This window comes from Cervus canadensis, chromosome 16, assembly GCF_019320065.1.
Source record: "Cervus canadensis isolate Bull #8, Minnesota chromosome 16, ASM1932006v1, whole genome shotgun sequence".
Taxonomy (NCBI): domain Eukaryota; kingdom Metazoa; phylum Chordata; class Mammalia; order Artiodactyla; family Cervidae; genus Cervus; species Cervus canadensis.
In genome coordinates this window covers 29975973-30000316 of record NC_057401.1, presented here as the reverse complement: position 1 = coordinate 30000316, position 24344 = coordinate 29975973, and the positions used below count along the sequence as shown (strand labels likewise).

The following is a 24344-nucleotide window of genomic DNA, read 5'->3' as shown; positions in this document are numbered from 1 at the left end:
GTGAGGGCAGGAGGCCCTGGCTCAAGTCAGTAATAAATTCCCCTATTGCAAGTTGCATTGTTTCGAGGAGTCTTCTTTCCCGACGGGGGACTCGGACTACGGGCAGAACACTGACATGTGGGCCCCAACTGCTTAGAGACTGTGATGAAAGTAGACAAATACATTCTCAATGGGGGAGCCTCCTGCCAACCATCCAAGTCCATGGGACTCCGGGTTAAGAAAACCTAATTCATTGTTTACCAGAAACTTTGTCTCATTAATTTTCACAACTCCCAGATTACAGATGAGAGAACAGATGAAGGTACATGAAACCAGAGTGTCACGTAATTAGTAAGGAACAGAGCTAAGAGGCAGGGTGTAGCTTTATGACTCAAAACTAAACCTTTAGCCACTGTCAGTGCTTCTCAAAGTACAGAACAAGGACCTCCTGCGCTAGAGTCAGTTCTTCTATTAATAATTAGTTGTTTCTGAGAATGTACTTGGCTATTGCTAACACAAGGGAGCAGGGTTTAATACACTAAATTTTATTTATTTTATTTTATTTTTATTTTTTCCATTTATTTTTATTAGTTGGAAGCTAATTACTTCACAACATTGCAGTGGGTTTTGTCATACATTGACATGAATCAGCCATGGAGTTACATGTATTCCCCATCCTGATCCCCCCTCCCACCTCCCTCTCCACCCGATTCCTCTGGGTCTTCCCAGTGCACCAGGCCCAAGCACTTGTCTCATGCATCCCACCTGGGCTGGTGATCTGTTTCACCATAGATAGTATACATGCTGTTCTTTTGAAATATCCCACCCTCACCTTCTCCCACCGAGCTCAAAAGTCTGTTCTGTACATCTGTGTCTCTTTTTCTGTTTTGCATATAGGGTTATCGTTACCTTCTTTCTAAATTCCATATATATGTGTTAGTATGCTGTAATGTTCTTTATCTTTCTGGCTTACTTCACTCTGTATAATGGGCTCCAGTTTCATCCATCTCATTAGAACTGATTCAAATGAATTCTTTTTAATGGCTGAGTAATATTCCATGGTGTATATGTACCACAGCTTCCTTATCCATTCATCTGCTGATGGGCATCTAGGTTGCTTCCATGTCCTGGCTATTATAAACAGTGCTGCGATGAACATTGGGGTGCACGTGTCTCTTTCAGATCTGGTTTCCTCAGTGTGTATGCCCAGAAGTGGGATTGCTGGGTCATATGGCAGTTCTATTTCCAGTTTTTTAAGAAATCTCCACACTGTTCTCCATAGCAGCTGTACTAGTTTGCTTTCCCACCAACAGTGTAAGAGAGTTCCCTTTTCTCCACAGCCTCTCCAGCATTTATTGCTTGTAGACTTTTGGATAGCAGCCATCCTGACTGGCGAGTAATGGTACCTCATTGTGGTTTTGATTTGCATTTCTCTGATAATGAGAGATGTTGAGCATCTTTTCATGTGTTTGTTAGCCATCTGTATGTCTTCTTTGGAGAAATGTCTGTTTAGTTCTTTGGCCCATTTTTTGATTGGGTCATTTATTTTTCTGGAATTGAGCTTCAGGAGTTGCTTGTATATTTTTGAGATTAATCCTTTGTCTGTTTCTTCATTTGCTATTATTTTCTCCCAATCTGAGGGCTGTCTTTTCACCTTACTTATAGTTTCCTTTGTTGTAATACACTAAATTTTAATGAGCTCTCCAATAACCTGAAACTATACTGTCTTTATAGGTTTTACAGTTTACAGTTTTTCTTTTGGAAAATAATATTTTTCTGACATTAAAATTTTTTCCTGACATACATCCCATTCTAGAAAATGCAAACACCACTGGAAAGTATTAACATTGTTTAGATCACCTGAGGTTCTACCAGATAATGAAAAAGTATTTCTAATGTCTGGTGTATTTCCTTCCAGTTATATATATCACAAATCTGTGTCATTCTGTTTTGTAACTTTTCCTTTCACTTATCATGTTGAAAGTATTTCCCCATACTTTTCAAAACAAAAATGTTAACTTTTCTATATACTGTTACATTGTAATTAGCCTATTGTTGAATGACCCTGTCTAGGAGAAAAACAACATTTTTTTCAAGTGAAGGGAATTCAGTGTGAGGTCAGTCCTGTATGGCTGAGTATCGCAGGACCCCCAAGGGAAAGGAAGGCATGAAGGAAGGGTTTATATTTTGAAAAGGAGCAGGCCCTAGCAGTCTCTCTGCAAGAGGAATGTGGGTGACTCCTGGAAAAAAGTCTGGCTAGTGGACTTTAGGAGAAGTGGTTTCTGAACTGAGTTTTCAGTTTTCCTTTTCTATGGTAGCCTGAAGTTTTCAGTAACCTCTTAATTCTCTGGAATCCAGGATTGGCTTTGCCAAGCGTTGCTCTACAGGGGCACCATGGGATGACCTATGACAGAGTATGCGTCACCTGGGAAGTTGAGGCTCTTGGTTTCTAAGCTGTTTCTTTATGAATTCTTGTTCTGTGTATCGTCATGTTGTAGAATTCAAGGAGCCTTTTGTATTTAAAATATGCAATGATTTATCCTGTACCTCATTGTTTTAGAAAGACTGATGGCACGTACTATTTTAAGATTATTCCTTAAAAAAAAAAAAAGTCCTTTTGTCTTTGAGGAGAAGGCCTCCCTTTAAAGACACACTTTTCTCACAGAGAACCTTTATAACCACTCTTATAAAACAAGAAAGCACTTTTTCCAGGTTCTCTTGGTTTTCCTGCCAATCCCAATGGTCAGTCTGTGGAGCTGTCCAAGGTTTTATTTCTTGTCCTTCCTGCTCTGGCCCCTTTAATCATCATACGAAGAGGCAGCACAGGCTACTGAGGAAGACGACCAACCTTGGGTCAGACGCTCAGGTCTGAGTCCCAGCATCAGTACTGGACAGCTGTGTGACCTCGAGCAAGTCAAATAAGTTTCTGGGCCTCAGTTTCCTCATCTGTCAAAACAGGGTGGTAATCAGAGCACCTAACTGAAAAGGTTATTGTGAGGATTTAATCAGTCACTCTGTGAAAGTATTTATAACAGTTACTGGCAAGTAGCAAAACAAGGAATCTTTGGATTCCCTAATTTCTACCATAAAAGGGCTTTAAACTCAGTTTATTTTTCTCCTTAGCTCTTTCGCTTTTGTAAATACACCCTAGCAATTATGGAGGATCAGCCACATGAGGAGGTGGAAAGATTGTTCACAGAGCTGTGACTTAGGGCCCCCAGTCACGGCCTTGCCATTAACCAGCCTTGTGGCCCTTGTCAACTGACTTCTCGGACTTCAACTTCTTCCTCTGTAAAATGAAGGACGTGAACTTCAATAAATTATCTCTATTCTTTAGTATTCGGTGAATCGCATTCTCCCCTTGTTCGTAAGCTGGAAAAACACTTGGCACCTACCATGAGCTGGAGAGTCGCAGCTGGGGAGGACACAGGACATTGGGGATCTACTGCCCAAGGGGCACCCGAGGGGCCGGGCCTAATGTATTCGAGGAATCCGGGCTGAGGGTGGTGTTAGCACTTCTTTCTGCAAAGCTTAAACGCTCCCAGACTCACCTGAAGGAGCTGTCACGGTGGTTTGCTAGAAAACCCCGTTCTGTTAGGAAGATTACTGGGTCTCCCAAGGACACGGAAACCCTTTTTATCAAGAGGCTGGAGCGACTCAGCACGCAGCGGGAGTTGATGGGAGCCGTGTCGCCTCTTGCCATCCATCCTCCAGGAGTGCTCCTCTCTGCGGCAGGGCCAACCCCCCTGCTCCAATGTGTACGATGGGTGTCCCCGCGCCGCGCGCACCGCCCCCCCCCCCCGGCGCCTCCTTTCAGCCCCTCCCTCCCGGCTGCCATAGAAACCGGCCTACAAGGTCCAGGCCCGCGTCCCGGTGCCCCTCCGGCCTCCCCTTTCCCCCTCCCCCGGGCCAGCCCCCCGCTCCGGATTGGTCCTTCGGGAGACGCTGCGGGGCGCCTGAGTCCCGGCTGCGGAGCCCCGGCCGGGCCGGTGGGCGGGGTCTGCCACTGCCGCCCCTGACAGCTCCCGAGCCTTCAGCGCGGCCACTGAGCTCTGACACCCACGCACCGCCCGCGCCCGAGCCCACCGCCCAGAGAGCCCGGCCGGGCGCCGCGCAGCCGAGCCCGCGAGCGGAGCTCGCCACCAAGGTAAGCGAGGGCCGCGGGGCTCGCAGCCGGCACCCTACCCGGCCGCCCCTTCCTCCTCCAGGCTGCCGACTTGGGTGCTGAGCAGGGACGCCTCTCCTCCCTGGAACCCCGGGGCATAGAGAGACCCAACTCCCGGCGAGGGTGGGCGAATTGGGGTCAGGAGAAGATTAGCGCTCTTTAGGGGCGCCCCCTCCGAGGCCCATCGCGCCTGGGAGGCGAGCGCGTTGGAGGCGGAGGCCGGGGTGCCCCGGCGCGAGCAGCCTGCCCGTGCCTGGGTGCGTGCGCCCGGGGTGTGCGCGCCTGTGTCCCCGAGTGCCGGATGGGTGCGGACACCCGGGTCTGTGCGCGCAGCCCCAGCCTCGCCCCGCGCACTCCAGCCGCGCGCCGCCAGCGCCCCCGGGGCGCGAACCCGGAGCCGCCGAGTTTGAATCGAGTGCCGGGGACCTGCGTGACCCCGGCGGGCAGTGGGTAGTGAAGGGCCCTGATAGCGAACGGCGGTGGTCCAGAGGAGTGGACCCTCCATCACACCCCACGCCATGACGCGCCCTAAAGACGCTCCTTTGGAAAGACTGTACAAGTAAAGAAGAGCCTGTCTCTTCTTCCTTGAGGTCCCTTCAGGAATATTAGGAGCCCGAGGATTCGGCGACACGACCCGGAAAGGCTCGCAACAGGGTGTTTTAAATGCCGTTTCCGATCAGCGTGTGCCTGACCCAGTATCTGAGCAGATGGAGAGGTCAAGGCACCCGATAAAGGTGCTCTTAGCCCCCGTAAGAGCAGCGGAGATTCAGCCATCTGCGCTTTTTTCTTCCCGTCTCTCTCCCTCCTCCTCCGTCCCTTCCCGGCTCTTCTCTCCACCCCCTCCCGGTTTTCGTCCTCCCGACTTTATTAGACAAGAGGGCTCTCTGTTATACCCACCCTCCCCCACCCCCTTCCTCTCCCGGTTTCAAACCCAGAGCGAAGGAACCACATTTTAAGCTCTCACCCGTGCAATTCAGACAAGTTTGGAAGTTAAACAAATCGCCTTTGCACTCGAGGCCGCGGGAATCCAGAAGGGAAACAAACAAAACGAGACCGAAGGATCGATTCCAAGGTTAAGATTTCAAAGGGGACTCTGAAACGAGTATTTGTTTATGGCAATATGATTTTTTTTTAATGTTTGTAAAATATGTATCACTCAAGCTTGCATCATCAGTATTCAATGTGATTCACAGAAGAGCCTCAAAAGATGGTTTCTGTTAGTGTTGCAAAAGCACTTCTAATTTTGGTTGCCATGGTAACTGGAGAAGTCGCCCGGCACTGTTGAGAGGCTGCCTGGATGGAACCGGGAACCGTTCTTGAGGAGACCTCCCCAAGCCCCTCATGTTACCATGGTAATAATAATTGAGCCTAGAAGATACTTGTTTCTTTAGGGTACCGAAGGCCTGAGGCGTGTTGTTTAATTTTACCTTTGCAGAGTTTGCAGTTTGTGAAACAGATCTTCCCTCGCAGACAACTGAGAGTAAACACTGCCCGCAGCCAATTGGTCCTGCTGGCCCAGCTCTCTTCCCGCAGTTCGGCGGCCCTAAGGAAGGGAGACCGAGAAGAGTGTTTGATGTGAAAGGAATCCTGGCCTGTGACCAGATCTCTCTCCCCATTTAGCATTAAATTTGGACTCCTAATTAGCTTTCTAATTAGGAGGTGGAGGAATGCGAGAGGAAAGCCCAGAAAGAGGCTAATAGGGAAAAAGTCCAACTCTCCACGGACTGGTGTTTTGTATGTTGTTGAATTTGCCTAGTAAAGTCCTCATAGGTTTATTTTTGGCTTGACCACTGTTAAGTGGTAAGCCTGGAAAAACCTTCAGAGAGGTCTCCTTCTGTGCTAGGGGAAAACGTGGATTGATATTTAGTTTGAGGTGTGTGCTCTTTTCTAATAATAACTGCATTTAGAATAAAGGCAGTTTTGTGTGAAACCTAAATTTCCCAGTAATAACTACAGATAGGCCATAGAGCCCTTTATGCTGTTGGTTTGGCCTCAGATTTTCAGTTAAAAAGGTTTAATTCGGGCAGAGTAATGGTCCCAGTCAAATACTTTTATTAGTACATGTTGATGTCTTTAAAGGACCCTAATTCTTTACACATTCACAAGTCCTAAGCATTGAAACATATAAATTAAATTTACATATTGATAGCATATGATTGGAAAATTTTAAAGCCAGTCCTTAGACTTACAGTTGTTTTTTTTTTTGAAAAGAACGTGGAGCTTCCCTGGTCGTCCAGTGGCTAAGACTCTGTAAACTAGGGATCTGGGGTTTGATCCCTGGTCAGGGAACTAGATCCCACATGTCCCAACTAAGAGCCCATGCAGCCAAATAAATATTAAAAATTTTTTTTAATTAGAAAAAGAACTTGTTTTAATAGGTTAATGTTTTCAGCCAAATATCTAGTTCCATTTTGAGAAACTTAAAAATTAAAATATAATGTGAAAATCCAACTGCATTCTTTGAATCTCATTATAGTATTTCTCTAAGGACTAAAGACTCTTAATTCATTTGCTGATTTTCTTTCAATTGTTGAAATTACAACTAAAATTAGTTTATAAAATGAGTCTCATTCTATGTTTTCACTTTCCATGGTCATTCTAGAAAACGTTCTCTAGAATTGAAGCTATAAATTTCGAGAAAAGAAGAAAATAGTCCAAGTTCTTATGATGACAGTGTCTACAATTTGAATTAAGCAGATCACAGTTCTTAAATTACTTTTTCTCAAGAACTTCAAAGATAGCTCAACCATTGTCATATAGTATCCTGAGGAATATTAACCAGTTTTATGGATAGGCAAGTTGTGTTCAAAAGACTCAAGTCATTTCAGGTAACTTCTTGGAAAATTAAGAGATGAAAACTAAAACCACCTGGCATGTGTAGGAATATGGGTATCAGGGAGGACTCAGAAAATCTAGGCGAGAAGCGAGACAAGGTACAGTGGCAGGAAGAATTTGGGATTAAGAGAAAAATAGCACAGTAGGGGGGAAAGAGTCTTAAATGCGAAGAAAACTCACAGATTAAAGGGAAGGGAGTAAAAAGAAAAAAAATAATAGTGTAATGGGAGCTACACAGAAAAACAAAAAAACCCAAGTTGGGAAACAGGAAGCTAAAACAAACTCTACTCTTCGCCTTCCACAGAGAACAGAGAACCTGATAACTTTTCAAGAAAGCTCTTGCTGTCCTATTTAGCCAAATTCTCCAATTTAGAGGCTCTCTGGGAGGACTGAGATTGGACCAAAATTCACTTCCAGTGGTATGGCCTTCCCGTCTGCTGGCTAGACCTGCTTCTTCTCAACCCTTCAGCCACCAAGAAAGCTTTCTACTCTGCGTTGGCTGGATCATTTAGTCTGGTCATTCTTAACTTTAAGTTGCAAGCTTCACTTTTAAAAACTGCTCAAGTTGTTATCAACCGAGTGCATTCATCTATAATTTTATGGATTAGAGCATGTTAAAAGATTCTAACAATAACAACAACAAAAAACAGTCCCTCTCTTGGGTTACGATTGCTCTGCTCTTTCTTAGCTGTTTGATCACATCCTTCCCTAGTTGGAAATAATTCTCTTATGTGGCTGGTCCTTGAGTTATCAATTTTAGACAGAATCTGTACACTTTCTTTTATTACAGGGGAGGAAATAGCTCTCTTACTCCTCCCCTCCAACTTCCCCTTCCTCCATTTTTGCAACACAGTTGGGGGGAAAAAGTCAACCAGAGCACCATTAGTATAATCCTTTATTTACAAACACCAGGCAGGGGAATGCTCCAGAGAGGGAAGGAGGACTGGATGTTTCCTAGGACTCTAGCCAGAGCAGCCAAAGTTCGGTTAATTTCAGAAATAGTTAGGGAGTTTGGGATTGACATGTACACACTGCTATATTTGAAATGGATAACCAACAAGGACCTTCTGTATAGTGCAGGGATCTCTACTCAGGGTTATGTGGCAGCCTGGATGGGAGGGGAGTTTAGGGGAGAATGAATACATGTGTGTGTATGGCTGAGTCCCCTTGCTCTTCACCTGAAACTATCACTGTTAACTGGCTGTACTCCAATATAAAATAAAAAAGTTTAAAAAAAAAAAGGAAAGAGTTGGTCAAGGACAGAAAATGGAGGAATTGCTCTTTCAAGTTGGTAGCCATTGTTTGAGTAAAATGGATTTTCTACAGGGCAGTGGGAAGGAAGAGTCAGGGCCTAATGTCTTGTGCTAGGATGGTGAGAAGGGAGGGTGCAGGATGAAAGAACTTGCACACGTCTCCGTGCAAAGCTCTGCCCTATTAGTGCTTCTCACAAGTGACCTCACAACGTTAATTACATCAACATTGCATCTGCATGACAATGACTGTGTAATTATTTTTCACTGGAGCCAGGTTGTGGACTGTGGATGTATTTCTTTTTCTGTACAACTTTTTTGGGGAAAATAGTTTTTCATTTGTTTGCTTTTTAGAACCTATCATTGTTTATTCTAGTGGCTCTTTAAAATGCCTCTCCTTGGTTTTTTTCACACAGTGAAATGCATCTGCCAATCCTCTTCCTTCTGGGCCCCACCCCAGCCCTCTGAATGGACCCCCTCAGTTCTCCAGTCTGAACCAGTTTTCTGATGGCCAGGACATATAGGGGCTTCTGAGATTTCTCTTCACCCCGCCTTTGTGTTGATTACCTGTTCTCCCTGTTCCCTTGTCTTCTTCTTTCTTGGTTTATGCTTTTCATTTTATAAAGCATCTGTTTTGCTATAAATAGCTTCTTAAAAGGGGGTATAGGAAGTAAATCTGGGGGACTTTGCATGTCTAGAAAAGTCCGTTTCACTCTCACACTTAATTGATGGTTTGCCTGAGTATAGGATTCTCGGCTGGAAATTCATTCCTGCAAATTTCCAAAGGCATTGATTTATTCTTTTCCAGCTTCCAGTGTTTCTAAGTTCAGTGTCATTCTGGTGCTGGATTCTTGGCGTGAGATCTGTTTTTTCTGTCTGGGACCTTGTGGTGGTCTCTCATTTTTAAAATGAAATTTCACTGAATACAGATTCACTTTCTCTGGGCTATGTTCATCTACCTGGTGGAGCCAAGAAACACGTCCTGCACTTTCGGGGAAGTGATGATGTAGACATACTTGGAAAATTACTCCATTTTATTGGTTTCTTTTCCTTGTCATGTGTTGGTTAGTGTTAATTGTATCAACTCAGGATTTTTACCTTTGAATAAATTGGTTGCTGTCCTTTGGAATCATTCATGCTGCCAGACCAGTTTCTCTGTTCTCACCACTTTTTGTCTTTCAGAAACTGATCTCTTGTGTCAATCACATAGGATCATATCCTTCACTTTATTAATAATTTTGGTGCTTCTTGGGCATTTGCTTTATGTACATATTGGTTTAAAGATGTTAATCTAAGCACAAAGACAGCAAATTTGTTATAGGATATGAAGGCCAAGTCTAAAATGCTGGTACAGCTTTCAAACCTTTCACGTCAATTATTGGTAATTTGCAGAACTGGTATCTCTCTAGAATGTAGACTTACATGCCTTCACATTTTACAGTGGAGGAAACCAATCCAGAGATGTTTAGCATGGAGTCATTTCTTCTGACTCATTGCTAAACCCTTATTCTTTCATCCTGTCTCCTCTTTCTCCCTGGTTACTTTGTCTTATATTTCTTTTTCTTTCTTAATCTTTTTAAAAAATAATAATTAATTTATTTTTGGTTGTGCTGGGTCTTTGTTGCTGCATGGGCTTTTCTCTAGTTGCGGCAAGTGGGGGCTAGCTCCCTAGTTTCTGTAGTTGCAGCTGTCTAGTTGCTGTGTGTGGGTTTCTCATTGTGGTGGCTTGTCTTGTTGAGCATGGGCTCTAGGTGTGCGGGCTTTAGTAGTTGCAGCCCCAGCTCTAGGGCACAGGCTCGATAGTTGTGGCAGTCAGGCTTAGAGGCATCATGGTGTGTGGGGTCGTCCTGGACCAGGGATTGAACCCATGTCTCCTGCATTGGCAGGTGGATTCTTTACCTCTGAGCCACCAGGGAGACCCTTATTTTCTTTAGTTTTAAAGAAACATAATTCCTTACTATAAGACATTATAAAATATGTATTCAAAAGCAGTACGTATTCCAGAAGCAGCAAGGAATAGTGGTTAAAGTCTAATTCTGGAACCAGCCTACTGGGTTGAAATCCTGTCTCTGTGACTTACTGTGTGACCTTGGCACGTTATTTGACCGGTTTATGCCTCAGTTTTGAGGGCCTATAGTAATGCACCGACCTTCTCACATAGTTGTGAGAATTAAATGAGTTGATTCATGTGAAGTTCTTAGAATGGTGCCTGGCATACAATAAATATCAATGTTGCTAGTATTATTGTCAAAAGTACAGAAATAAGTGTTAAAAGAAATAATCTATTATTCTGTCTCTACTACCATCAATAATTCCAACTAGAGAGACGACTGTGGTTAAAATTTCAGAGGGTTGTTTTTTGGTAGTTAAAGCAAAAAAAAGGAATATTGTACATATCATTTTATTGTTTATTTTTCCACTTGTGTTTATAGTCTGAGCTTTTTCCCCATATTGTTGATTATTCGGTATTCTTCTGGTTGATATTGATATATTGGCTTCCTGTATTCATCCTAACACACAGCCTTACAAATTAGGTTCTTCATTAGAAGCAGCTGACTGGGAAGCCAATTCTTCCTTCTGGACCCCTTCGGGTTTAGAACAGGTATAGCGAGAGGTCCTCCCATCATGAATTTGAGAAGACCCTGTTACCATGAAGAGAGGCCTTCTCTTTCTCTACACAATGAAAGTATTCAGGAGATGGCACCTGAAAAGTGTGTATTAGAACAGAGTGAGGGGGTACTTGTGTGAAAAGATTATGGAGGAGGAGGGGGAGGGCTGGGTGAGAACCAGACGGCAGTGTTGGGGTGGCAGTCAGTGGGGCCATCACCCGTGGACGTGTGGGTCTCCCCACCCACACAGCAGAGCCCACATGGAATGTGGATCTGATCTTTTGAATTTTCCTTGGAACCTCAGCAACTCCGTGAGGCTGGGAAGCCAATGAAAAGGCTTCTGTGTGCAAACACATCCTGAAAGCTGGAGCTGCTTTGATCTCCTGGGAGAGCTGACGTGACTTGGCCTCTCCCCAGGACATGATAGTCACCAGCCTGCTGCTCTCACACAGGACCTGTGTGGCCAGAAACAGGCAATCTAGCAATGTGTCCAGAATTTTGGAATTGAGCCGTGAGCAGCCCAGTGAAGAGTCATGCCTCTTGAGAGCACTCCATGTAACACTGAGACAAATGGATGTTAGCGGGTGTGTGTTCTGTCATGTCGCATGTACTAGAGTTACTATCTTCCCAGCAGGCAGAGAAGTTCGGCAGAGGATTGTGGGCCGGGTATCCAGCTTTGGATGGAGAGATGTAGAAGATGATACAGAAGGTGAGGAGGGACGCTTCTGTCTTGCCTAAACTCAAGCTTCCTTAAGAGTCACCCTCTCCGGATGGCACATCATATCCATGTGAGAACCAGCCTGTGTGCTTGGGTGACTACTCCTTGCCAAGAAAAGTAAAAAAGGTTTACCAAAACCACAAAACGAGGGACATGGTTAATATCTGTAGGAAACAGGATGCAACGAGTTTCAAAGGGTAGTATATCGCAGTTCAAAGTCAGTAGACTCTTGGCGTAAAGCTGTTTGTCTCATTGCCGAAATGTTCAGTGAGAGTTGAAAATTGGTGACTTTTTGTTCAGTGCTAGATTGGTTGAAAGTTGCCCATCAGAACAGAGACTAAAATTCAAATACAGACTATTACTCCCATTCTTGGGTAGTAAGATATGCTTTGATCATATTTAATTATGAAAAAATATTTAAAACCTTTTAAACTTCTCTGAACTTCTAGTTTAGGCAAACACATCTTGGACATGATCAAACAGCACTAGTTCTTGTAGCAGACAATGAGGTACAGATTTTCCCACCCTTTACATTGTCAAGTTCAAGTACATTTACTAACAATAAAACATATTCACTTTCTACTTCCCTGACCTACATTTCCTTAGTTTAGCCCTTGCTGAATCACAGGGGCAGATTCTTTCAGGCTAAATATCCTTCAAGTTTTCCCTGAGCAGGGCCCGTACCGCCTGTTCTCTCTGGGTGCCCATCCTTGCTATACAGATGTCCAGCCCAGTGCTTTGAACATTGTATTTAGTTATCTATTTATGTATTCACCTTGCCCGCCTCCCCACAAGCTGATGATTTAATCACATCCAGGTGACTCTTGGGGAGGGACCTCGTACCATTGGCTTCAAGTAGGCAGGCCCTTGAAAATAGTCTGCTGAACTGGACACTTGGTCCTGTTATCGGAGGAATATTCCCCAGTGGAGAAAGAATGTAGCAACCTCCCATTGCTTAGGTGACAGCAAGAAGAGGGTGGAGCTAGTGGTAAAGAACCTGCCTACCAATGTAGGAAACACGGGTTGGATCCCTGGGTTGGGAAGATCCCCTTGGAGCAGGAAATGGCAACCCACTCTAGTATTCTTGCCTGGGAAATCCTATGGACAGAGAAGCCTGGCGGGCTACAGTCCGTGGGATTGACAAGAGTCAGACAGGACTGAGCACGACTGAGAGAGCAGGGAAGTGGGAGAGGATGACCTCTTGTTCAACCCCATCCTTTCCTGCAGCACCTGTTCTGTAAGGGCACCCTGTGAGACACACACCTCCTGCTCACAAGACCAGGGGGAGCGGAGCACCTGTGATGTGCTCAGCTGAAGCACAGGCTCTGAGGTCAGAAAAGCCTGGACTCTGACGCTTCTTGCCTGTATGACTTTAGACAAGTTACCAAATTCTTTCAAAGTTCCTGAAAAATGAGGAAAACTGCAGGCTCCGTTCAGGGCTGCTATAAGGATGGAAGAAAGTATATACAGACCACTTCTGACTTAGGATTTTTCAACTTTACAATGGTGTGAAAGTCACACATGTTCAGTAGAAACCAGACCTCCAGTTTTGAATTTTAATCTTTTCACAGGCCAGCGATACTCTCTCATGATGCCAGGCAGGGGCAGCAAGCTGTAGCTCCCAGTCAGGCACACAATCACCAGGGCAAACCCCTGAAATCCTTACAGCCATTCTCTGCACTGACCACCTTCTGTTTTTCACTTTCGGTATAGTGGTCAGTCAGTTGCATAGGATATTCAACACTTTATTATAAAATAGGCTTCATATTAAGTGACCTTGCTGACTGTAGGTTCCCAGGTGGTGCTAGTGGTAAGGAACCTGCCTGCCAGTGAAGGAGACATAAGAGACGCCAGTTCGATCCCTGGTTCGGGAAGATCCCCTGGAGGAGGGCATAGCAGCCCACTCCAATATTCTTGCCTGGAGAATCCCATGGATAATGGAGCCTGGCAGGCTGCAATCTATAGGGTTGCAGAGTTGGACACAACTAAAGGGACTGAGCAGGTATGCACACAGGTTAATCTAAGTGATTGGAACATGTTTAAGGAAGGTGAGGCTAAGATATTATTTCAGCTAAAATAAGTTTATTTTTCTTGCCGAAGAGCAGTTCTAGATGGATGTATGTGTCTATTCAGGCTGTCATAACAAAATGCCATAGACTTGGGGACTTACATGTCAGAAATGAATTTTCTCACGGTTCTGGAGCCTGGAAATCTGAGATCAAGGTGGCAGGCTGGTTGGGTTCTGCTGAAAGTGCCCTTCTTGGCTTCTTGCCGTGCCATCACATGGGAGGGAGGGAGAGAAAAAGGCAACACTCTCTGATCTCTTCTTATTAGGTCGCTAAACCCATCATGAGGGCCCCACCCTTATGACCTCATCTAAACCTAATTGTGGGATTCCCAGGTAGCTCGGTGGTAAAGAATCTGCCCGCAGTGCAGGAGATGTGGGTTTGATCCCTGGGTGGGGAAGATCCCTGGAGAAGGGAATGGCAGCCAACTCCAATATTCTTGCCTGGAGAATCCCATAGATGGAGAACGTTGGTGGGCTATGGTCCATGGAGCTACAAAAGAGTTGGACACAACTTAGAGACTAAACAATAACAGATGGTTGGATGGTATCACTGACTCAAGGGACACGAGTTTGAGCAAACTCCCAGAGATGGTGAAGGACAGGGAACCTGGTGTGCTGCAGTCCATGGGGTCACAGAGTCAGACACAACTTAGCAACTGATAAACAACAACTCCAGGGGTTTTTCCCAGCCCAGGGATCAAACTTGCATCTCTTGCATCTCCTGCATTGGCAGGTGGATTCTTTACCACTGAGCCAGCGGGGAAGCCCTCATCACTGACAGGGCAACCTTATGTCCCAGCTGGTCACGGGAAGCCCTGGTTTACACCTGTTGTCCCAGAGTGGTTATTACTATCACACCCTTCAACTCTCAAACGTGCCTTGATTTGAATGACAAATTCTATGTCTCCCTACTTACTAAACACTTGTTATTTATTGTAGACTCTCATTAAACAGTAGTTATTAGTAAGGGGACTAGACTACAACTATAGATAAATAACACGCCAAGATTTCACATGATGTTTTAACCACAATTCACTAGTCTTATCATTTCATTCTTCAACTCCACCCCTCCACTCCCATATCTGCTATGACTTCCTTTCTAAAAGACATCCCTTATGTTTTGCAACCATACTTGACTATCACTTTGAATTTTGAAAGGAAAGACTTAGAATCGAGATAATTTGCATGTTCAAACATCCCAACTAGTTTTTATTTAGGTTTTCCCATGGGAAATATTATGTTACCAAGTAGATGAATATATTAGTATCCCAATATCACACTGCTACTTTAAGGAGTAACCATGTCATAGATTTTGACAGTTAAGTTGCCTGTTGAAATGGTAATGCTGGACTGATGTCTTCAAGGTACCAAGGAATAGGAATTCCTGACCCATTCCATGCTCCCATCCCTGACCACCCTTAATGTGGTTTGAAATTATTTTTAGGAATTTTTCTTCCCTGGAAGTTATCATCTCTACCTTCTCTGCTAACCTCTCTTCCCCATTCATAAAAAATCATTTATTTTTATGAAATCTTTCTCAGGTAGGATTTTTGTTTCTTCAGCTTTTCACTTATCAGAAGATAGTATAATCTGCTGAGTACTTCCTAATTGAGCAAACTGGTGGAAATACTGAGAAAGATTCCTACCCGTTTCATGCCCAGGACAACTCATTGCCTTTTTGGAAAGTTGCATAAAACTCTGCATTTCTGTGGCTATTCTGAATGACTCATGTAACAGTTTTGCAGATACCTCTTTTGGAGGGTACAAAAGATGTTTGCTCACCTGAAATTTGGAGATGAGAGCAAGTGTACCAATCTACAGCATGAAAATGAAACAAGTGTGTTTGTGTGTATGTGTTACTGAATACGATTCAATATAATGTTTTAAGCATACTCATACAGAAAACCAAAAAAACTGAACTTTGCTAAATTTATAGATTCATTTGGGGATGAGTTTACATGTTTTTGATAGTGAGTATTGTCTTATTAATGTGGTATTTTTTTCCCATTTGTTAGGTATTTTTTTAAAATTCTCCAATAAGTTTCCATAATTCTCTTTATTTATGTTTCTCTAACCTCCTTTGTTAGATTGATTCTTAGGTATCTCATGAATTTTACTGTTACTCATATGAATGGAACATGTTTTATTATACTTCCTTGTTATTACAAGATTATTATTGGTGAATTCAAATGTTACTGAATTTGCAGCAATGTTGTCTCCTGCAACACTGTTAAACTTACTTATTAGTTTTAATGGTTTATGAATAGAGTCTCTAGGATTTTCAGTGTTTAAAATCTTTGTGTAGAGAACAGGCTTGTGGACACAGTGGGAGAAGGAGAAGGTGGGACAAGTTGAGAGAGTAGCATGGAAACAATTACATAACCATATGGTAAGTAGACAGCTGGTGGAAATTTGCTTTAATAGCAGGGAACTCAAACTGATACTCTGCGACAACCTAGAAGGTTGGGATGGGGTGGGAAGTCGGGGGGAGGTTCAAGAGGGAGGAGACATATGTATACCTGTGGCTGATTCAAGTTGATATATGTCAGGAACCAACACGATATTGTAAAGCAGTTATCCTCCAATTAAAAATAAATAAAAAATTTTTAAAAAGAACAGCAAGAGAGAAGGTCTAAAAAGAAAAACCTTTGCAAAGCAGAATAGTTTTGTTTCTTTTCAGTATTTAGTTCTTGTCTTCTTTCATTGGCTAGTTGCTTCAGTAAGTATTGAATAGAAGCAGTGTTAGCAGGCGGTTTTGTCTTCTTTCTGATTTTGTGGGAATGCTTCTAATATTTCGTCATTTAAAAAGATGTTTGCTAGAGGGTTTTGGTAAATAGCCTTAACTTGGTTGAGCAAGTTCCCCTCTATATCTAGTTTGCTAACAATTTTATTGATAATGAGTATACATTTTTATAGAATGCTTTTTCTGCACCTGCTGAGATGCTTTTTTGTTTTTCTCCTTTAATTGATTCATGTGTTAAATATACACATCTTCTATAGTTAAGCCATGCTCACATTCTTGGGGGAAGTTTCAGTCAATCATATTTTTATAAATACACTGCCAGGTTTGATTTAGTACTATGTGTTCTACAGTTTTGGTATTTACATTAGGGAGTGAAATTGGCTTGTAATTTTGCTCTTTTGTTCAGTCTGCTAAACTTGCAATAGATATTCTATTCCAAGATGGCCTGAGCTGTGACCTAACTTAAAGTATAGCTTGTTTCTTTTCTGGTGTGTACATATACAGCAAATATTGCTGTGCATTCTTATTTATTTATAGCTTTCTTTGAGGCACTCAGACTTGTTTGGCAATCATAATCACTATGAATTATTATTTGCTTTTTCTCTGAGTAGGTTGTCATCCAATAGCATAGGGCTTTCTAGAGTTTCATCAGTCAGTTTATATCCTTATGTCATTGGGAACCAAGGGTACTTTCATTTGTATTTGTACTGTCACTGATATTCATCAGGCCCAATGGTTTATTAAAAAGGAAAGCACTTTGAAGACTCTTCATTAGGGAAGGAAGCTCAAGACGGAGGAGATACGTATATATAATTATGACTGATTTGCATTGATATACGGCAGAGACCACCACAACATTGTAAAGCAATCACGCTCCAATAAAAAAGAAAGACTCTTCCTTTCCGATTCTCCTGCCTGCCTTTGCTGTTGTCTCTGGCCCAGGCCCAAGCTTGGACCTCAGGGCAGGGGCCTGTTCCTCTGTAGTGACCCCACGTGGAGGCAGCCGATGGAATCAGGAGGGCCTGGGGCCCAGGCTGGCCCTGACACTCACTTGCTCTCTGAGTTTGGACAAATTGTGCAACCTGTGTGTGTGTGTGCTCAGTCGCTCGGTCATGTCCAGCTGTTTTCGACCCCTTGGACTGGACTGCAGACTGCCAGGCTCCTCTGTCAGTGGAATTTTCCAGGCAAGAATACTGTAGTGGATTGCTATTTCCTCTTCCAGGGGATCTTCCTGACCCAGGGATTGAACCTGCTTCTCCTGTGTCTCCTGCATCAGCAGCTGGATTCTTTACCACTGAGCCACCTGGGAAGCTCCACTCAACCTCTGTAAACCTTAATTATTTCATCAATGCAATGGGAATTTTAGTATCTGTCTTACAGTGTTAGTCATAATGACTAATCAATAATATAAGCAACACAGTGTTGGTATATAGTAAATGCTTAATAAAAGTAGCTTTTAGTATACCTTCTCTGTTGTATTGAATAAAATGCTAGTAAGACTGTACTAACACCAACTAAAAGTATGACTGCTTCCAAATGACCTTCCAAAAGTACCATTAGTTTATGGTTTATAGGTTTATATTAAATACATCACCTTTTATATATATTATGTTTTAAGTCTTTTTTTTTTAAAGCAAATATTGATTTGGTGCCTACCACATCCTAGGACTGGCTGCTGGGGAATATTGAGGATATAAGGTAAACAAGCAGCAGAGGTCAGTCTAGAAAGGCCAAACATAATTAGAATATGACCTGATAAGGGATCAGACATGAGATGTCAAGTTAGAATATCAGAATGAGATCTGAAAATATCAAAAAATGAATTTCAGGGACTTCCCTGGTGGTCCAGTGTTTAAGAATCCACCTTCCAATGCAGGGCACCCAGGTTCCATTGCTGGTTGGGGAACTAAGATCCCATGTGCCAATGGACAGCTAAGCCCACGTGCCACAACTACTGAGCCAGCGCTTGCTCTTGAGCAACTAAGAACCAGCACATAGTGGGACACATGCACACCCATGGCTGATTCATGTCGATGTATGGCAGAAACTACTGCAATATTGTAAAGTAATCAGCCTCCAATTAAAATTAATCACTTAATTAAAAGAACCAACACAGCCAAATAAGTGAATATTAGAATAATTATTTGGGCCTCCCTGGTGGTTCAGTTGGTAAAGAATCCGCCTGCAATGCAGGAGACCACCTGCAATACAGTAGACCTGGGTTTGATCCCTGGGTGGGGAAGATCGCCTTGAGAAGGAAAATATGTAGTAATACTAAATGAATATTTTTTTAAAAAATAAATGGATTTCAGAGGGCAGAACAGCTAGTTCTGTCTGGTCTAACACTGAGAAGGTGGTATTTCAGCAGGGCCCTGAAGACTGAGTGAGACAAGAAGCAAGTGTGCCCCAGTCAGGGAAGCTGGGTTTGTCACGCTTCCTGGGCATGAAAGGATGCTTTCCGATAGGAAAGGTAAAGATGTAGGAATAAAGTGCATGATAGATTCAGATCTCAGAATGCCCTTCCGGGCTGCATAGTTAACTGTGAGTCTTCAGGTTTAGGGCCAGGGAGGAGGACTGCCTAGGAATGCTGGGAAAACACTGACCCTCTAGTGTCCTAGCAGTGGGATTTAATTCACTGCTAATTAGTGTTGGTGTTGGCTTCCCCAGGGAAGAGTAAACACAGAGAAGGCAAGGAGTAGGGAGAAGGGCAGAAGCAAGTGCATGGGTGTGTGTGTTTGCAGAACCATTTTGGAGGAACTGAGGAATGCAGAGAAGGTTTTGAAAATAGAACAGGGATTAGTCCTCAAGCTTTAAAGACAACAGAATCTGCTGGAGGCTACTAACGTGTCACATTCTGAAAATAAGAACGAAGGGAGATGGAGCCTTCTTGTTCTGTGATCCTTTTTAACCTCGGTAACCTTCCAAAGGGAAGCCATAATCAGGTTGTTTTTATTGTCTGTGGGCAGGGGCAAGCCTTGGTCTGTAAACATTGGATGCTTCCAACTCAAATAGCCTTCTTAGGAATGTCTACCCACATTTGAGGTGTGCTTCACTGGGAACCTTAGAATACTGTACAGAAGCAATGGGGCATCTCGTCAGACCCACAAGGTTTCAGAAATTTTCCAGCCAGAGGTGCTCGGGTTAGGGGCACTTGTAACAAACCCGCTCTTGTTTTAGGAGACAGCCTTGAGAGAATTTTGGTTTTTTTGTTTGGTTGCCTTTTTTAATTTTTACCATATTTTTCTTCATGATACAACAGTTGTTTGTGGTGAGGTTTTTGTTTTTTAGCCAGAGAAGGATGTCTATGAGATAAATATCTATTTTTGTATCTTCCAGGATCCACACTACCTTTTAAAGTATCTGTATGATGCAGTTCAATTCAGCTAACATTTATGGACTCCTCCTGGATGCTGGGTGCCCAGAACCTTGAAATTAATAATAAGGACCTAGTCCATAGAAACCCACATTCTGGGTGGGAGGACAAATGTGTACCCAAGTAACTCAAACGTCAGACAGGATTTGAAGATGTTGAGAATGTTGGAGTTCATGGGGAAAACCAGAGAAGGAGCTAAATTCTTGCCTGGAGTACCAGAAGGAGAAGGAAAAGAATGGGAAGAGAATGGAATTTAGTCTAGATTTGAATGTGTAGAATTTCAACTATTGGGTGACTGAAATAAGAAAAGCAGTGAAATTAATCTCTTGTAAAATGAGAATTTAAAATAATTTTCTGCTTATCAACAAAAGAAACCTGTTTTAATCCATTTACTCATTTGTTTACTCCACAAGCATACATTGAGAACCTATGATGTGCCAGGCACTCTTTAGAGATAGAGATGAGATAGACCACCTCTGCTGTCAGCTCCGTCATAGTTTAAAGGTGGACAGAGATGTGTGCACATTGACACCACAGATATACACAGAGGAATGCACGAAATGCTCTGAGAGCACTATGGATATAAGGGATTCAAGGATGGGCTTCCCTGGGGGTCCAGTAGTTAAGACTCCATGCTCCCAATACAGGGGGCCTGGGTTCAATCCCTGGTCAGGGAACTAGATCCCACACGTTGTAACTAAGAGTTCACATGCTGCAACGAAGACCCATGCAGCCAAAATAAGTAAATTATTTTTAAAAAGAAACTCAAGGAAGACTTCAAGGAAGGATAGTGTTTTGCAGGTTTGATGGTGAGTGGGTCATGGAAACAGTTCATGGAGAGGGCATGTCATGTGCAAAGGGAGAGGAGCACGAAGCAGCCTGGGATGTTTATGGGATCTTGGGTATTTTGGTATGCCTCAGGCTTAGGGCTTCCCTGGGGGCTCAGATGGTAAAGAATCTGCCTGCAATGCAGGAGACCCAGGTTCGATCCCTGAGTTGGGAAGATCCCCTGGAGGAGGAAATGGCAACCCACTCTAGTATTCTTGTCTGGAAAATCCCGTGGATGGAGGAGCCTGGCAGGCTGTGGTCCATGGGGTCATAAAGAGTCAGACGTGACTGAGTGACTAACACACACAGGGGAGGAAAAGTTTAGCTGGATCTGGAAATTAAATGATAAAACCAGATTAACAGGAAAAAAGATACACATTTATTTACTATATATTTTATGTGACATGGGAGACTTGATAAGGAAATGAAGATCCGAAGAAACAGATCTAAGTGTTTTACGCTGGATTTGATGACAAGTGGACAGTCATGGAGGAATGTGATAGGCTGAGGAGGAGAGTTGAGTGTAGTCAATTTAGCAAGACCTGTTTGTTAGGATTCTTCTTTCAGTCCCTTTGTCTTCAGAGATAAGCCTGCTCCTTTCCTCCAGATGTAGGGAAGGCTGTCTCACCTGAGGGTTGTATAACATGTTTCAGGGAAGAGAGCTAGAGTGACCCTCCTGCTGAAAATACTAGGGTGCCATATTTTGGGGTAGCTTGTCCTGAACCCCATCAGGGTATATGGAGGGGGACAAATGAGAGGGAGCCTGGGAGATGAGAAATGAGGCTGGAAATAAAATCAAGACCCAGACCTTCCAGAGTTTTCTGTACTGTGCAATGGAAATTGAATTTTGTCCTATAGTCATTTTAATAAAGGACTTTAAATGGGAAAGTAATATCCGCATTTTAGAAAGATCCTGCAGGTGGTTTGCTGCAGAATAAAGCTGAACTGGGCAAGACAGGAAGTAGAAAAGCCTGCTAGAAGACTACTGTTTCAGCCAAGTAGCTACTAGGGGGATTAAGACCTCTAAAGGCTATCACCCTCATCATCTCCTACATGCAAATCAAAATTTAAGCAGAGACCCCGCAGTGAAGAGTCTGCCTGCAGTACAGGAGATCCAAGTTCAATCCCTGAATCAGGAAGATCCCCTGGAGAAGGGCATGGCAACCCATTCCAGTATTCTAGCCTGGAGAATCCCACGGAAAGAGGAGCCTGGCGGGCTACAGTCCATGGGGTCAGGAAGAGTTGGACATGACTGAGTGACTAACACTTTCACTTTCAACCGTAAAATAAGAAAACCCAAGTTCTGATTTTTCTTATGATGATTGTTTAGATGCATTGCAAAAATTATATCAAATATCAAAATATCTTAAGACGTCTATTGCCTCTTCAGTGCCCTAAAACATGTGCATCTCTATGAATTGTGAGATCCAGCCCTGCCCTGTAGAAGTGGTGGTCAGGATGATAGGTAAAAGGATTGGGGTGGTTTAAAGTGGGAGGATGAACAGGATTGTGTGACTGGGTTCAGGAAAGAGAGAAGCCAGAGATGGCGCTGAGATTTCTTTGATACACACACACTCACATGTGTAATTTTATTTATTATTTAATATTTTTGGCTGTGCTGGGTCTTTGTTGCTGCACGGGCTTTTCTCTCATTTCTGTGCACAGGCTGCTTATTGCAGTGACTTCTCTTGTTGTGGAGCACGGGCTCTAGGTGCGTGGTCTTCGGCATTTGTAGTACGTGGGCTCAGTAGTTGCCACTTCTAGTATCCAGAGCACAGGCTCAGTAGTTGTGGCACATGGGCTTAGTTGGTCCATGGCAAGCAGGATCTTCCCGAATTAGGGATGGAACCTGTGTCTCCTGCACCGGCAGGTGGATTCTGGATTCTTTACCACTGAGCCAGGGAAGCCCGGCGCTTAGATTTCTGGCTTGGTTGGCAGAGTGGTGACCATGGATATCTACCATTCATCACTCCTGACATGTGGCAGAGGACCCTCCCAGCAGGCACGCCTCCAGCATCTGTTCCCCCTGCAGAGTTCCTCCATCCTTTGTGCTTAGTCCAGACTCCCATGGGTATTTTAAAATGCCCTCTTCTTAGAGCCTCCAGTAATTATTCACAAACTTGAAAATCCTCAGGGTCAGATTTAGCCTCTGACATAACCTCTGTCTCAGCACAGCTCTGTCATGAAGCTCCTGGCTCAACCTTGGCTCAGACAGGAGGGCTCAGCAGGGACCCCCATTTCTTTCTCCCATCTCTTGTCCTCTCCTTGTAGGTGGCTCCTCCGAGCAAAGGTAACCCTGTTTCCTTGTTCACTCTGGCACTGTGGCCCAGTGACAAAAGGAGAAGATGCAGCCTGATGGAGACATAGTCACCCATAACGAATCCACCGCCGGCCCCCAATTTGTCTGGGAGCAAGGTCCCAGACAGCAGCTAAATATGTCTCTGGGATTGTTCTGAAATATCAAGAACTCAGTTGGGAAGAGAATTCCCCCCATGATCCTGGTCCTCACTGTTCGTTGCTCTGTTTTCTTAGGGATTCCCTAAGCCGTAACTTCTAAGAAACAGACAAAAACAAACGCACACCAGCACATATTCTCCGTGAGAGCTGTAACTCCCTCCCCAGGCCCGCTGTCCAGATGCTGGCCCCGTAGTGCCATGCGTTGTCTTCCATCACCCTGTTCTGCCTGGGGGGTGTATTCTACAGTCCATTGGTAATTATGTCACCATTTCCACCATGCCGGGTGGGTGGGCCAATTTACTGTGTCAGAGATGAGTTACTTTTATATACACAGTCACCAGAGAGAGGCCGCATCCCCCGGACATCAGTGGAGATGAATGTATATTTTTAGTCCTTAAGACAGTCACTATCACAATCAATCATAAATAGTCCAACTAGCAACAACCACAGAAGTAAGCTGGGTGAAATGTGGAAGAGCTTCTTTATTCTCCATATCTACCCCTATTTCATTGCCTTCCTCCCTGGCAACAGTTGGGTACTGCACATCCAGAGCTTTTCCTGGACTTCGTAGGAATAGTGACTCATCATGAAGGTCCCAAAGATGTGCCCATTTCCTGGGCCTCATGGCTGTTCCCCAGTACACCCCTTATCTTTACAATGATAAATAATTCATAAAACTCCAACTAGAAGGTCGTACAGGGCAGGGAGGAGGGGGAGTGTGGGCTGAGAATCACAGCAGAAAACTTCCTGATGCATAATGCAGAATCTTTCCATGTTCAGTCTGTGATCTTTTCATGGTTTTATACATTTGAATAATACCTGGGTCTCTAGAGCTCACGCTCTACTCATGGGCTGCCCTGTGAGATGAGAGATCTTTGTTATATACTTTCACTCACCTCCTTGGGGAGCATTTTTTCAGCCAGAAATACCAGGTCAATTAGCTGAAGCACCGTGGAACGGTATGTAATTCTCAGAACTGGCTCTGAAAGCCTCCTGCTCCCTGGTGGGCACCACTTAAACTGCCTCCCAACACTGAGTAATCACTCCTTCTTCAATCAGCCCCAGATTGGTCCTGCTCTGGGAAAGGCAGCATCTCTAATTACATTTGTCTTTCTCCTCCTCAGTCACCGTGGTCCTCTGTGCAGACACCGGTGCCCAGCAGTTCCTAGAGCAACAAAGGCACAGCCAGATATGATAAGGCCCTTCCTCTCCTTTTAGAGAGCAGTGAATTTTGCTTTTCCAAGCCAAATAGCCTACGTGGTCTTTGACTTTGTGACTCATGTTCTTTAATGGGTTTGCCTTATTATTTACTACATTAC

At 43.8% G+C, this 24344-nt stretch overlaps 1 protein-coding gene across 3 annotated transcripts in view; it reads left to right on the top strand.

Annotated features, from left to right (window-relative positions):
- Nucleotides 1-3965: 3965 nt before the first annotated feature.
- The window catches only part of NIM1K (NIM1 serine/threonine protein kinase), a 74062-nt gene continuing 53683 nt past the window's right edge, over nucleotides 3966-24344 (top strand). Inside the window, exons 1-2 of one of the 3 annotated variants that reach the window (XM_043488916.1) lie at nucleotides 3966-4126; nucleotides 11473-11547. The gene's annotated coding sequence lies outside the window, so the exon portion shown is untranslated. Of the gene's footprint in view, nucleotides 4127-11469; nucleotides 11548-24344 lie in introns of all 3 variants that reach the window. The other 2 variants (XM_043488915.1, XM_043488914.1) reach the window with 2 other exon arrangements.